Source organism: Dermochelys coriacea, chromosome 21, assembly GCF_009764565.3.
Source record: "Dermochelys coriacea isolate rDerCor1 chromosome 21, rDerCor1.pri.v4, whole genome shotgun sequence".
Classification (NCBI taxonomy): Eukaryota; Metazoa; Chordata; order Testudines; family Dermochelyidae; genus Dermochelys; species Dermochelys coriacea.
Genome location: NC_050088.1, coordinates 2,691,404 through 2,707,747, shown reverse-complemented (window position 1 = coordinate 2,707,747; position 16,344 = coordinate 2,691,404). Strand labels below are relative to the sequence as shown.

The 16,344-nt window shown below is 42.0% G+C and overlaps 1 long non-coding RNA gene across 1 annotated transcript in view; it reads left to right on the top strand.

The window, feature by feature from the left end:
• Nucleotides 1–16,344, top strand: part of LOC122457158 — a 159,160-nt gene that overhangs the window by 129,977 nt on the left and 12,839 nt on the right. The window contains exon 2 of the long non-coding RNA XR_006276541.1: nucleotides 13,518–13,675. This is a non-coding gene — a long non-coding RNA (uncharacterized LOC122457158). The remainder of the gene's footprint in view (nucleotides 1–13,517; nucleotides 13,676–16,344) is intronic.

Below are 16,344 nucleotides of genomic sequence, written 5' to 3'. Positions count from 1 at the left end.
ATAATTATACATTTGACTTTGCTGGAATTACCAGTTGCTTCAATCTTTCTGACTCGGGCAAATTTTTTTAATAAGTTGCAAATGTTACTAATTCATCCAGCTTTCATTTCAATATCATTAAACATGAGAAGGTCTTGGGATAGTCAAGTGGGTGTAATAAAAAGAGTCCCATTATTATTTAACCCTAATTAATGTCCATTGAAACTAACTGTTAACTGGGTTTAATACCTTGTGATTTTGATCTGACTAAATAACCACAAATTATTACTGTAGCTCACGAAAGCTTATGCTCTAATAAATTTGTTAGTCTCTAAGGTGCCACAAGTACTCTTCTTTTTGTGAATACAGACTAACACGGCTGCTACTCTGAAACAAATTATTACTGTGAACGTTCAGCTGGGAACCTAATTAACCGCTTGTTGCATAGGGTCTTTTTTGCTAATTGCATAGCAGTTAACAGTATCCCATGCACTATTATTAAACGCATGCTTTTTGGGTAACTAATCTGCATAACTGTTACTAAACCTAAATTAAATATTTCACTGAGACTCTTAAAACACTGCAAATGCCTTCACCTGCGAAGAGCAGCAATCAATCAATAAATAAAAATTCAATATTGAAACAAGGCCAGAATTCTGATTTGCAATTTTTGCACTGTGGAAGGATAAATATCTGCTCTCCAAATCCACCAAGCAAGCAAAAGTCAGCTCAAATAGATGGATTTTGATTCATTTTTTCCTGATAGCACTAGCTAATAGGATTCTAGCTGCCATATTCCATCATAACACTCAGATGGTTCTCCTAAGAAAAAATGTAGCAAATATTGCTACATCTGTTGCCTGAAGGAATGGTAAGGAGCTAATCTAGACTTTGGCATCAGAATTATTCACTATGCCCAGTGGGAGCTAGAATTATGGCAGAGCTGTCCAAAAATGTAAGCACCTCAAGCAAACCCATGAGGAATTGACCTGTTGCCACGAATAGGAAGCAAATAACCTCTCCCATTAGCTTAGCTGACCTTTACAAATCTTTGACATAAACAGTCCTGCTTTTTGGGAGGGTAAATTCAGCCGCCTCCTGCATGAGTAGAGATGCGGCTCACAACAGGCATGAAGGAGGGGCCGAGATTTGGGTGGCTTTGCTGGTATTCCTTCCCTGTCCTCCCCCATGTGGCAGGGAGCTGGCGGGGAGCAATGATCAACCAGCCATTTCCCTGCTACCCCACACATTGTGTAGACGTCCCTAGCCCTGGGTAAGGAGCAGCAGCAGAATGGCTCTTCCTCTGCTCTGGAGCTTGAGAGGCTGTGGGCCTCCTTTCATACCTTTAACCCAACAGGGCTTCCCCGTGCTCAGCCTTACTGAGTGGGGCTCTCTGCTGGGGCTAGGATTTTGGCTTTTGTGAATTTCACTGTAAGTGAAAACTGAAGGAGATGTGGTTGCCATCAGGAATTTGCATCCATCCATCTGCCCCGGTTTTGGGCTTTCTCCAGACTAAACTTCTCTCTTAATACAAGATTTTGAAATTCAGCTTGAGAAAGTGCCCAACCCCCACCCCAAGCGATCCAAGAAGTTCACCCACAAACACAGGAGCCATAAGCCCAGACATTGCTGATATTCCAGCGCAAAACAAAAATCTAATTCAACCCCAGCCTTTCAGCTCACTCTTGTACGTTCCAAAGAAGCAGAATAGGGTGCAACTCATTTTTGCCGTGTGCCGATCTCACTTGAAGTTCACCCCTGTGCAAAAGAACAGCCCAAAATCTTTGCAGCATTTAAGTCCCACTGAGGCTCTCAGAACAGGATTTAAGAGGCGCTGACTCACTGATCAATGCCATAGTATTCAGGAGAGTGAATTTGTCCAGAAAAGACTGAAGCTGCATTTTTCAGAGAAGTCAAAACATTTCAGGCCTGATGCTGAGAGCATTAAGCCATCCGCTCTGTAATATACTCAATAAGAATGCCATAATGTATAGACTATCTTCACAGAATCCATTAACAGTGCATAACAGGGAATTAGGAAGCTTTCATCAGCAGTGCGGGGACGAGGAGTCAGTTTGCCCCTGATCTCCAAGCAGAAACAGTGAGCATTTTCTCCCTTTCTATTGGTGTGATTGTTAAAAAAATACCAATTATGTAAAGATGAAAAAAGTCATTAAAATGCAATTATTTCAGCTATATATGTTTATAGCTATATAACTATGCTGAAAGACCAAATTTGAAGATCTTTATGTGCTTAATAAAACTGAATAATTTGCAGGGGGGGGAAAAAAACTTCCCTGTCAGTAGCAAATAAATTTGATATTTCTTTGTGACTGCAAACCTATTACAGGTATATAAAACACAGATGGTTGGATACCAGATCACATGTTCCCATGCTGGGAAATCTGCACAGTAATTCTGTGGCACAGACGGAGGAGAACTATTATTTAGATTTTTTTGTGGCAGGGCCATCTTTTTGTTCTGTGTTTGTACAGCACCTGGGGTCCTGATCATTACAATAATAATAACTTATATGCTACCCAGGCTACTAGCACTCAAGCCAGGAAACAGACTTCAGCCCTAGAGCTGGTTAGAACCTGAAATTCCAAAATTTCATTTATTTTCATTCTAAACCAGAATGAAAATTTGAAATTCCCCATGAAATGAAAATGTCAGTTTTTTTTGTTTTGGTTTGACCTGCTCAATGAATCACCATTTTCCAATGGTAAACTAAGTGTTCCATCAGATAAGTATTGGCCAGCTCCATTTAGGGTACAGCATCTAAATGATCATCCCTGGTATAGCTAACGAAATATCTGTCAAGCCCTAACCATATAATGTGTGTGTCTAATCTAATCCAATGGAGAAAGCACCCACCAATGTAGTGTTTTTCTTCTCTAATATTCTCTTGTCTGCAGTCCAATTTGCTAAGTATAATATAAATGCTTTTTTATCTCTGACCTCCTCTTCAGAAAGGAGAAATATGCGGTGAAATCCTGGCTCCACTGAAGTCAATGGCAAAACTCCCAATGACTTGAATGGAGCCAGGATTTCACCCATAGCCGCATGGTTAGTTCACAGGTCTAGATTTCAGGAGATCTGGATTCCATCCCCAGTTCTGCTTCAGGCTTTCCATCACTAAAACTCTCTGTGCCCAATTTCCTCATCTGGGTAAATGGGGAGAAGAACATTTTCCCCCCTCTCACGAAGATGTCATGAGGCTTAATTCACCAGGACGTGAGCTGTTTAGATACTACCCTGATGAATGAAATATAGGAACGCCGATATACAAGTGTCAAGATTCTGGCAGTTTCCAGCAGTTTCACAAATAAATCACTTATGCCCACCCAAAGAGGGTGGTTCCATAGTCACCCCCTGATTGTCAGCACAGAATGAGTGTTTTAGTTATCCATTTTTTGTATTAAACATGAAAGAAAGGTGTTGAAACCCTCATTCCATACACGAGCTCACTCTTCCTCCTATGGGTGAGGAAAGCTGCTAGACAGTTGAGGGTTTTCTAACACTCCCAAGCTCCTCCCTGTGCTGTAGTCTTTTCAAAAGAGTATTGAGCAATTGATTAACTATAGTCTGGAGACCTGACAGGTTTTCAGTCAAGAACTTTCACAAACAGACCACGACCAAGTGATAAATTGACTACTTGAGAAGATAAACAAATATAACCTGTAACTAGTGCTGTGACACTCATCTGTTAGGAGGCTGCTTTGAGTATGCTGGAGAAGAGCACCTTCGTATTTAAAACTCGAGGCTTAAATCAAGGTTGCCTTCATCTGCAGGGAAATCACGTGGTGAAGAGATGTGCCCCGTCTATCTGTACCAGTCATCAAGGCTGATGTAAAACCAGAGCTCTCCAAAGCCCTTCACCGTGCTGCTTAAAGCATCCTTCGGACATGGTTGGGCACCAAAGGGAGTTGAAGAAAGGGCATAGGTGAGAACGTAGCAATGCTCAGATTCCCATTTTAGAGTGCTGCAAAGACAGAGCTGCAGTAGCACTGAGAGTAGCAGTGCCGGCTGGCAATGGACTAGATATTTTAATTCCCACAATGTCACACCGCTTGTAAGGACAGATTCCTTAAGTGATTCAGGGCCCTGGTGCCGCCCCCTACTTGGTGGCTCCATGGTTATTTTTGTCATGTCTGTTGCCATAGGGGTGAGACAAATAGCTGCGGAGGCACAGGGTACCAGACATAGCAGACGGTCTTAGGAGGTTTGAAAGAGAGTGCCCCTAATGCAACAGAACTGGGGGGAAAGTGAACCTTGTAATGGGGTGAGAGTAAATCTCACAAGCCTGCATCTATGCAGGCACCTCTGGACAAGCTCATTATGCTCATTAGAACCTTGAAAAGGTAGCCAGGCCAAGCTTTTATGTAAGCCCTGATCCAGCTCCCAGTCCGTGGATGGGTGTCTTTCCGATGCCCCATGGAGTTTTATATCTGACCCATGTTCATCAAAGGTACATGACTAATACTTGTGTGCTGCTTTGCTTGGCCCTTGAGGGAGATGAGAGTAAGGGGGGGGGATGAAAATGCAAAGAGGGAGGATAAAGACAGAAGAAATCTCAACCTGTGGATGGAGAGAAAAGGAAAGGGGCACAAAGCCTTTGTATTGGTCCCCTGCCCTGACTCGCCTTACTCGCTGGAGATGTGTTCTCTGCATGGGCATGAATTTGCGAGGTCTGTGAACCTCTTACATCCCACTGCAGTACTCAGTGGCACAAAACCCTGTGCAGGAGGGGTGATTTTCAGCCTAAGGTCCCACTTCTGCTGGTTGCTTCTTACCAGCCCATTGATAAAAGAGTAGCTGCTGTTTACCTCACAGCTGGTTATTTTTGTGTGTCACCCAAAGAGGTTTGTGAAGAGGAAGGATCGGGACAATATAAAGAATAGTTCTAAAGCACAAAGGAAGATGAAGGAAGTGTACAGCTCATACCCTAGGCCTCCCTGGTAGCAAAATAATACGTAGCAGCAGTAGACTATAAAAAGGATGGTTTTATTTCCATAAATGATAGCAGGGAATTGGGCCTTAAACGTTTATTAGACATTAATCATTTAGAAAACAGGGCAGCATTTCCAAGCGAAATATAATCCAGTGCAAATAAATACATTGCAGGGGAAGTACAACATCATGTCCATCCTTGTATGAAAAGGAAATTATATGGAGTCACATTGCTTCCATCTATAAGCCCTGCAATTCATTCTCATTAATAGAGATTACAGTGTGTTCCATGGTCATATTTTAGAGTTATGCCTATAACTATGTTTATCTCTGCATACACATGTCAGTCGAAGGATCTCTCTCTCATTCTTTGCACTAGATAGAAGAAGAAAATTAAGAATGATGGGGAAATAGAAGTGTGTTAGCACAGTGCGTCTTCCAATAATGCTAGAACAATTTACTGGGGGTTGTGGTAAATTCTTCATCACCAACAATTTTTAAATCCAGTTTGGATGTTTTTTCTAAAAGATCTGCTCTAGGATTTATTGTGGGCAAGTTGTCTGACCTGTATCATACAAACCATACTAGATCACAATGGCCCCTTCTGGCATTGGAATCTAGGAGAAATGTACTGGGGACCAGCATCTCCCTTTAAGTGGAAACAGTAAAATTTTGCAATATCAAATATCCCTCTCTGCTCTTTCAAGCTGTGCTGACATACTAAAACACGACTCATTCAGATTCCCTCCAGTGGCGTGCATGCCACGCAGCACTTCCATTTAATTTTAATTCTTCTTTTTGGGTAAAAGTGTGGGGGGGGAGGAGTTCTTTCTTCAGATTCATTTGTTATAAATTGAAGTTGTTCAAAATGGGGCCTTAATTCTACAGAAAGTGACTTCCTCTGTGAACATGTCTCTCTCTGTCAGTTCAGCCATTAGGCCATGTAGCACAGTGGAAAACAATCATCTGAAAATCCAAGTGCTCCTTAAAATACTGAAATGTGCTTAAAAATCCTGCATGAATGATGATAAATCGTCCTCTGGCTCTTCAACTTCAACTTCAGCTCTGAAGATGGTCTTGTCTTGGCCTGTCTCTGTCCTTGCTTTCATTCAGAATGTATTTTCCCTTAAATGAAATAACTTTTTTGTAGTTACTGTATTATTCTAACAAATTTATTAGAGCATAAGCTTTCGTGAGCTACAGCTCACTTCATCGGATGCATCCGATGAAGTGAGCTGTAGCTCACGAAAGCTTATGCTCTAATAAATTTGTTAGTCTCTAAGGTGCCACAAGTACTCCTTTTCTTTTTGCGAATACAGACTAACACGGCTGCTACTCTGAAATCTGTATTATTCTAAAAGGTGTTTGTGACACTGAGGCTGAGGGCCTCATGGGGAATTCTGTTGGGCATTTATAAGCAGGGTAACACTTATTGAGGATGTAGTTGCACAAGGAAATAAACAGGCTGTTACCCTCCTCTGCTGATTTCCTTCTCCCCATATCGTCCTGCAGCCTCATCCTGCCCTGAAGGAAAGGAGGACCTTTTTAGAGGAATTCCTCCTGCAGGACAGGAAGCGTGTTAAAGCTTGTGGGTGTGCCTTCTTCACTTTAGTCCTGGAATGTTCCTTTTTGGAGAATTCCTATTCTGGAGAGCATCCTAGCACCAATGGATGCTCATTTTCATTGCTGTAGATTCACCCTCAGATGCTGTTGTATCATAATATTATTGACATTGGCTGGACAGCAAGATGAGTGACATTACATCCCACCTCTTGGCTAGGAAAGGATACAAGTATATGAGCCAGGACAGATTTACTTTGACGCAAAGAGATACCATCTAGTGTCTTGAAGCAAAAGGTGCCCTAAGAGGTTATGCTGTCACTGTTATTTTAGAATGCTGGCTGATCTTACGAACAGTGGGCCAAATCCTAAACTGGTGGAAATTGGCAGTCAATGGAGCTATGTGGATTTATACCAGCAGGGGATTTGACCTACACAGAGTTGAATCAATTGAAGTAGCAATCCCTCTCCAGGCAATCATAGCTAAACACTCAAACCAAAACTTCTCCGAGGTTCTGCAAAGTTGCTTAATATTTTCCAAACATCCCCACTGTTTCTCCCTTTTTGGTATACCCTCTGAATCCTGCAGATCCAGGAAGCAAAACCTTACAAGGTAACCTGTTCTCAAAAGCTATCCCGACCAATTTTTCAGATCTGAAATTCTAGAGAGGATTCAGATAAGCAGCAGAACTTTTGAGGAGCACGTCCAACCTGGAATCGGGCTTCTGGGCTGGACTGTGCCATTCTCAGAATGGTGATCACTTATGTAAGTAGTCCCATTGAATTCAATAGCCATCATACAATTAGCATGCATCAAACAATGGGACTAAACGTATGAACAAGTGCTCATTGATGAGTGAAACTCATCCCCTTGTAGAAAGCTACCCAAGGGTCAATTTTCCCTCAACGTGAAATAAATGTTGCCTCTCCTAGCTCTTAGAGTTTTGTCCATCTGTGGTTCCATTCTATGTATGTTGCAATGAAACTCCAGAGCGCGTGATGCTAAGAAATGGACTGTCAATCTTGCTCTGCAGGAAGGGGCTGAAATGTAGACCCTGATTATTATTTAAACATTGGTGTGTTTGTGGTTGAATAATTGTTATAAATTGGAATCCTCTTAAATCAGTATCCTGCGCTGCCAGTGCCATGTATCATAAATAAAAGCTTTTACATTGGCTGCTTTGCAGCTATCCCTGGAGAAAGGTACAGAGAATCAATAATGAATTTAAGACCAGGCTGTTTGAGCACTTGAAAACAGAAACCCACATCTTGCAATACACCAGGATATAAGCACAAGCAAACTCCAATGAATATCTTGTCCCCATAATCATTTAATTTGATAAGAGGAACAAAAAGTTGAGACTAATGTTCCATTTCTCACATCTGCAGACCTACAAGGACAGAAGGTACAGGGTGAAAAAAAGTTTGCAAATTATTATGGAAATTCTGGCTTGCTCGCAGAAGATAAACACGCTCAGTATGAAAACAGTTTAAGCAACCGACTCAAATAGACTGTCACCATTTCACGGTGAGGTGGGTCCTGAATGCTGACAGGGAAACAAGTAGAAATGAGAACTATAGGGCTGTGTTTTCCAAACATTTCCGAAAGGGCTGCATGCCTCAAAAGGCCACATTTCCAAGTGTTTGCGAAGCTAGGCTAGCAACAGATATGAATTTAACTCCAATCCCCTTGAATGCAATGACAGTTTAGAAAGGAAATCTGTGGATGAGTGAATGAGGATGAATATATGCAAATGACAGGTTTCAGAGTAGCAGCCATGTTAGCCTGTATTCGCAAAAAGAAAAGGAGTACTTGTGGCACCTTAGAGACTAGCAAATTTATCTGAGCATAAGCTTTCATGAGCTACAGCTCACTTCATCGATGAAGTGAGCTGTAGCTCACGAAAGCTTATGCTCAAATAAATTTGTTAGTCTCTAAGGTGCTACAAGTACTCCTTTTCTATATGCAAATGAGTAAATAAGTACCTGAGGGCATGAGGTTGTGTGAGTGTGGATAAGAAAGTGAGGGCAGGTATGAGTGAGAGAACAAGTTTGTGGGTGTGAGAAAAACAGAAGATGTGAGAAAAGTGTGCATATCAGTTTTGGGAGGTCTCATTTAGTTCTTTCTCTGTTTTTATTCATAATCTTCCTGACAATCGTTTAACATTTTATTGACTTTACTTTTTTAAAAGGATCCCTTTAGTTAGAAAATAAACTCTCACAACTTCTCTGATAGGAAATGCTAAACTCCGTTTGTCATTTAATGCCCATCCCAGCCTCTTATGTTGTGAGCCTGGCTCTTAAAGCATATCTGTCATTGTTTTCCTATGCTGCCAAGTGGACCCCATTGTGTAGAATCCAGCTTTGAGTCAGACAAGTGACAATTGGGGCTGAAATTCAAGTTACTCTTGGGGGCGGGGTTGTTCCCCCCCCCCGATCAATCTTCTCTCTGTGGACGCAATAATTTTTAGCACAATTTCTCGTTGCATGCACAGTAAATTGACCTACTAAGGATGTGTCATGTACTGTCCAAACCACTTCACTAATCTCTGGCTATTGAAAGAACTCTGTATTAGCACAGAGATGGCCTTTTACCATTACAATGCCTTCCGTTATAATGAAGTGTTTTCCTGAGCACAGCAGCATCTTATTCAGCTATTGAATATTAAACAATTAATAAATGCTGTCTGTGAAAATGACTCTGGCCAGGAGCTTTTCCATTGAATTCCACTGTAATAAATTGTTGGTGGTACATGTAGGGCTAGGTGAAGCCTTTAGGCTATACCCTGAGTAATGGGAACCATTAATTGCTCTGCCACAGAAGGAACTGTGGCTCAGTGGGTCACTATTTGTTGTGTATTTGGCTCTTGGTGGAACTGAAAAGCTATGAAGAAATCACAAGAGCAGCTACATTCTGAATAACCATGTTTACTAGCTGAATGCAAACAGGCTAGGCCTAGTATAGATGCACTGTGGCTTTGACCATTACCTAGAACACAGTGAGCACAGCTAGAGGGCTCTCAAATTATTTAAAAGGATACTACTGTATTCCTGTTACATTATTGTTTACATTTATTACATACGTACATTATGTTACATTATTGTTTCCCTTCCTCCCTTTTTTCTCGGGGTGGAGGGAGGAGAGAAGAGGAGAGGGAATTACAGCTCTCCTAGAAAGGATGCAGTTTATTTCCCTGTTGAACCTGACTACTCTGAATGAGAAGGGACAAGCCAAGACTCCATCCCCTCCTGCCTTTCTCTGCACTCACCCTGCCTATTTGCTTGCATGGGGGGAGAACCCAGGGAACCAGTGCTCTGTATCAGACCCAGATGCAAGATCCAGGGGGGTCGATCCAGGGAGCGGCAGGCCATTACCTCCCCATTTTTCCCTGTTCAGCTCAATAAGTGAACGGCCCAAGCTAGTCCTGAGTGTCCATTTATTGGAATGGACTAACTGAGAAATGATAATGGGGAGACGCCTCCCATGCAGGACATCTCACCTCAGGAGCACAATGTGTGGTTTCACGAGGCTCCACTCAATGGCAAACTTGCTCTTTTCAGATGTGCCTGACTTATCTGATGAATAATTTTGAATGACTAATATTCAAGATCTGCTTTTGTGGGCAAGACACAAACTGAAAAAGAGGTGACATTTATTGAATAAACGTTTTATGAATTATCCACCCGGCTCCAAAAAAGAGTAAGCAAGTTGGAGTTGCTCATTAACAAATCATTAATTGCCTGGATGAATTTTGCCTCCAAGCCAAAACCTGCAGTTGGATCCATGAAGACAGACCATTGGGCCTATTCAGAATTGGGGTCTTGCTTCATATGGATTTGTGAAGGCACTGGACTGGGACTCAGGAAATCTGGGTTCAATTCCTGGCTCTGCTACAGAGTCCCTGTGTGACCCTGGTCGAGTCATTTAATATGTCTGTGCCTCAGCTCCCCAGCTGAGAAATGGGGATAATGAGACGTACTTTCTTCTACCTTTTGTCTGTCCTGTCTGTTTAGATTGTAATGTAAACCCTTCAAGGAAGGAGCTGTCTGTGCAGAACTGAACATAATGGTATATCCGTATCTGGGCACAATAATAACAATGCATAATAATATGAATAGTTTAAATAATCTTTTCAGAATAAATATGAAACTACAATAGTTTTTAGAAAGCTAAGATGCTATTAGAAATCTCTCCAGGGACATCATAAAAAATGCCTCATCCAATGTAAGACATTTTTAGGGGATGAAAAAAATACCAGCTCCAAATCACAATGTAACTCATCCAAGCTGTCACCTTGAGGAATAAAGCCAAGGTTATAGAATGTAAACAGTAAAGTGTCCACCCAATCCAGCCATGCCACTGGAAGCCAGATTAGCATTCTTTAGTTTCCTTTGATTTATACTATCGCTGAGGAATTAAGCGTGTTAAAAATAATTTCCCCCAGGTGGTGTGTCTTTGCTTGCTTCTTTTCCCATTGAAATATCAGGAGTTCTATTGGCTTGGAATTAACTCAGGAGACACCAAAGTAATCCCTGAAGAGTGGGGTATGGCCTCTGCCAGTTTCATAGGAAGCACCTCCAGCAGCAGCCATGTGTGGCTCTGCACTGTGGACTCGGGAGATGGCAGAAAGGATCTGAAGGCATTTGAAGTGATGCTCCCAAAATAGATCATTGACTTTAATGGGCCAGATCAAAGCAAAAAGGCTTGGAAGTGAGCCCGGATAAAAGAGACCGTGAAAGGTAGAGTGAGATAATGACAGGCAGGAAAGCATGAGAAACATGGACTGCGAGGGCATAGCTGTGTGCAACGCATCCATACTAGAAAGCACATAAAGTAAAGAAAGGGAAGTACAAACAAGGATGCAGCATACCAGAGACAATATTTGGCTCAGAGAAAAGCCTTTGTGGGGTTCCTAGTGGATCTGCTGTTGTAGCTTGCCTGGCACTTGCAAGGGTTTAGAGACCAGAAGGCATTTGGTGAAAGTCCCAATGAGTTACCCATTTATTTTTCTTGGAATTAACTTGCACATTGCTATTAAAGAGGCATCTCCAGCGCTGCTTGCCAGGGAGCAACAGGGTCCACCTCCAGCCTACTGGGCCCCACACAAGACTGCAGCACTGTGTGTTTGGGGTGAAATTCAGCCCTGTTCAGGGGGCCAACAAAAGGAGTGGGCATGTCTGTGGGATCTGAGCAGTGCACAGCGCCTGGGCTGGCCTGCTGGACGGGGTGAATTTCACCCAGAGTCTCCAGACAGCTCTATCTTTTACTGTTCCTGTGTCTGGTATTTATTATTGTGGTAGCAATAGAATGTGCTAGACATGGGGATAGATTCTCACCTGTCTGAACAATGCCTAGGAGCAATGAGAGGTCAGCCACCAGGAAATCCCTCCCTGTCCCCAGCATGCTGTATGCTGCAGGTGAAGAAGGCAGCTACTTTGCTCTTGCCATCTTTACATATGTGGAGTGTTCCTCAACACATGGGGAATGCTCTGCTAGCCTTTTCTGGCCAGCTTGAGCAGTTCAAAGTGGACGTAGCACACCAGAGAATTTGACCCCATGGTCCCTGTTTGACAGAGTGCGGAATAAAACCAGGGTGGTGCAGGTGGGAGAAAAACTGAAACAATGAATGATGGTCTTTCAGGATCCTCTCTCTTTTCCTTTTGATCTATGTACTTCGTGTTCTAAACAGAGCTGAGTGGGTATGAACTGAAATGAATCCAATGTCCAATTGAGTTGTATTTTTAATAAGCACACTCAGATCCCAGGGTTTGAGGATATAGCAAAGAAATAAATCAATGCATTATCCCAGGAGTAAAAAGAGAAGATACCACTAAAGTCCATCCAGGGTTTTAGTTCTACGTATATTGGGCACTGAATTGAACTGATATAGAAATATTTCTTAATGGCCCGAATTTTTTCAGAACTAATCACCTGGACCCTTGATGTTCAGACTGACTAATGAATTAAAAACAGCTCTGACTTTCACTGATCCTCTTGCCTGTGTTATTTGTCATGTTCTCCCCTCTTCTATCGGTATGAAACCAGACAGGAGTGAAGTTGCAGAGAGTTAGCACAGTTTAAAGCTATGCGAGCTCTTTCCTGATATAAAGTCTGCTAGTGTTAGGGCTTTGTCCCACTTCAGTGGCCATCAGCGTTCTTAGCTTTACCAGCCCTCCTGTGGTGTGACACATACTCTGTGATTAATGGGTAGTCATTGGAGTCGCTGCACACAGAGATTTCATTTCCACTTTGGGTAAAATTCATCTCTGTGCAAAGGGGCAAGCACAAAGAACACCTTCAAAACAAGCCTCAAGTAGGACTTCTGTGGTGCATAGGCTTTGTTCAGGTCATCTGCACTGCAGCGAATTTCACCCTTTGAGAGATTTCAAATGTGAGCTCTGTGTGTTTTCACTGGTAGTAGTGAATTTCATCCTTGCTTCCTGCAAACACATTGTGGGTTGTTCTTGGTTTTGTTTTTTTAATGTTGTTTTTCCAGAAAAACTAGCAAAATACTTACTCTTGGTAAAGCCCTGTATGTTTAAGAATTTACCTCAGACTTTGTTTTCCTGTCAAAATGACACTTTTTTGCCTATAGAAACCAGTTTTATTTCACATATGAACATTCACACAATCAGTGCACAAACCAAACCGTGTGTGTGTGAGAGAGAGAGAGAGAGATTCTTGCCCCATTTTCAGCACTTTTTATTTAAAATATTTAAAATAGGTCAGGACTAGTTTTCAACGTCACATGGAGTGTTGGTTTCCCTCACGTAAAGGATATGGCCCCCACAGCACGCTATATGGCACTTCAGGTGTTCAGACGCTCCCCAGGACAGGTGACCGAGACAGGCATCTCCTGGGTCAGATCTTCAGATCGTAAAAATCTGTGCAGCTCCGCAGGCTACTCGGAGTTGCAGCGGCTGAGGTGCTAAACTGTGCAACCTCGCAGAGCTTTGCAGTCAATTAGCTACTCAACCTTCACCGCATCACATATGACAGAGGGACTTTATTATCTCCATTTCAGAGATCTGGAAACTGAGGTAAAGAGAGGTTAAGGAACTGACCCAAGGCCCTACAGCTCTTCAACAGAATTCCTGCCTCACACTGAATGTCCCAGACCCCACAGCCTCTCCTCCTGTGTACCACCTATGGAGCTACCAACCCAGGACAGCAAATACACAGGTGAGAGAAGGCCTTCATTACTCCATATTGCATGGATGAAATCAGGTTTTCATTGTTTCTAATGCACAAAGCTGAATATCTAAATCTCATGATCAAACACTGATAAGGCCAGGCTATTTTTTATTGGTTCCTTTCAGCAAGGCTTTATTTTTTTTGCTCCATGATTGTTTGCTTTTGACCATTCATGTTCATCCTCTTCCCATGGCCAGTAACCTTGGCATTATGTTCAGTTCTGATTTCTCTTGAGGACAGTATTAATTAGACACTAAAATTGTTGCCATGCTTCCATCTCCGAAATCTTCATAGCCTGTGACCTGTGCTGTTTCTCTGGCACATGGAGATTTTCTGACGTGCTTTTCATTGTGTCCTGCTCATGGCATGGTAACTCCTTGTTTGCTGGTCTCCTGCGAGTGTTCAGATTCGTGCAGAACTCAGCTGCCAAAATGCTCAGAGAGGGCAGCTCTCTCTTATGGTCACCCTGAATTCATGGCAGAAGGGTGTTTGTTGGTTTCTCGAGATGCAATACAAAAAGTAAAAAAGTGAAATTAAGGTCAGACAAGTGAGTCTTTAAAACTGCCAGTGTCTGGGTCCATATTTATTCCCTCGGTGTCCAGTTCAAATGTGCTAGAGTCACAAGAAATATCTTAGTGTCAAATACTGTTCTTGGTAATGGTGGTATAAACCCAGCGTAATTCCATTGACATCCAGGCTTTCAGATACCACAATTATGAGAGAGGCATAAATGCATTGGTAGACTAGACAGTGCCTGATATGTGCAGTGCTGAACACTAGACCAGCTGAAGTCAATGGGAATTTAGTACTTTGGAAAATCATGTGCATTATTATTATTTATTATTTGTATTGTGGAAGTGTCTAGGAGCTCCAGTCATAGACCAGAACCTCATTGTGCTATGCGCTGTACAAATACAATAAAAAGACAGACACTGCCCCAAAGTGTTTACAATCTAAGCCCATCAACTTTGATTGTATTAAACTCCTAAATTGTTATAATGAATAATAATATAATGGAAATTGTGATTACAGCCTGCAAGTTGGTTTTGGAAATCTCATCCTTTATTTATCTGGTTTAATCACAAGCACTTTCCTCAGGGCAGACTTTTGAGGAATACCATGCTCAGATCCCAAACTGGTTACTCATTAATAAATATAAATCGAGAGAATTATGCAAGGTAAAGATTTTTTCCTTTAAAAATCTGTGCTTGTTCCAGTCCCTTCTCACACTCCTTGTATTCTAAGATGAAGAGAAATACTTGACAGTATTTCTCCCAACTTTGTTGCTGGAGGGTAGAGTTTGATTTATATACCGTATTTTGTTAAATATTTTGAACTAAAAAAGCGACAATCCGAGGCCTTATCTTGCTTGAATTATGGTCCTGCTGGCTGCCAGAAACATTTGTTATGAGGGGAAATGGGGGGAGGGCAGAAAAAAATCATAGTACAAATTGCTCCCAAACACAAAAGTGAGTAAAGAGGAGGGGTAGATGTGAACATTGGTATATAGATATTAGTTGCTTCAGAGAAGGAATCTTGTTTCATCTGTTCCATCTAACACAATGATGAGCTCCATGCATCATGCAGGATTTGGTTAAGATTACAGGAGACCTTGCTAGTGTAGCCAGAGTGAGCAGGAGGCAGCTGAGGAAACATACACCTAATATGGTTCAAGAGTGAAGAAATTTGGATCCTAATTTGATGTCTGTCATAAAACAAATTCATGCAGCTGAAGGGTTTAGAGGATCCTTATCACTTGTACTAGACAACCCAGGAGATTACTCAGTAAATCCAGATTTAATTTGGGGATGCTGCCTTTTTGTACTTTGGAGAGTTTCAGACATTTTTTCTTTACCTCCAGATATTTTAACCTTTTTTGCTTAGTGCATTTTGTACACTTGACTGATTGTATATAATTTGTAAGGGCAGGATTGTTGCAGTGCACATGGCAGAGAGCTGCGTTTAAGGCCTCGTTCGTTCTATTTCAGGTTCTGCCTCTAACGGTCTGGGTCAAGAAAAGTGAAATCCTTTTCATTCCCTCCCCCCAATCCCCGCCCCAGTTATTTGCAGGTTGCATGCATTTTTCACACACAAAAGCATGCCTTTACATTTGCTAACTCGATAGTTGCACATGTGCTCACACACAAGTGTCAAACTGCTGGTGCATCTGATAATGGAAATATGTGGTGTTTGTGCATGCAGACAAGATGCACTTTCAAGTATGACAGACAATATTGAGCACACACACCTGAGAAAATGATCCAATGTGCCCAGCTCACATTACAGCACCTATTTTTTATAGGTTCATATTCAACTGAGACATAAAAAATCACAGAAATGCAGGACTGAAAGGGACCTTGAGTTTCATCAAGTCCAGCCCCTTGAGCTGAGGCAGGACCAAGTAACCCTAGACCATCCCTGACAGATGTTTGTCCAACCTGTTTTTAAACACCTCCAATGATGGGGATTCCACAACCTCCCTTGGAACCCTGTTCCAGAGTTTAACTAACCTTACAGTTAGAAAGATTTTCCTACTATCTGACCTAAATCTCCCTTGCTGCAGATTAAACCCATTACTTCTTGTCCTAACTTTCAGGACATGGAAAACCATTGATCTCCCTCCTCTTTATGACAGCCCTGAACATACTCTGTTATCA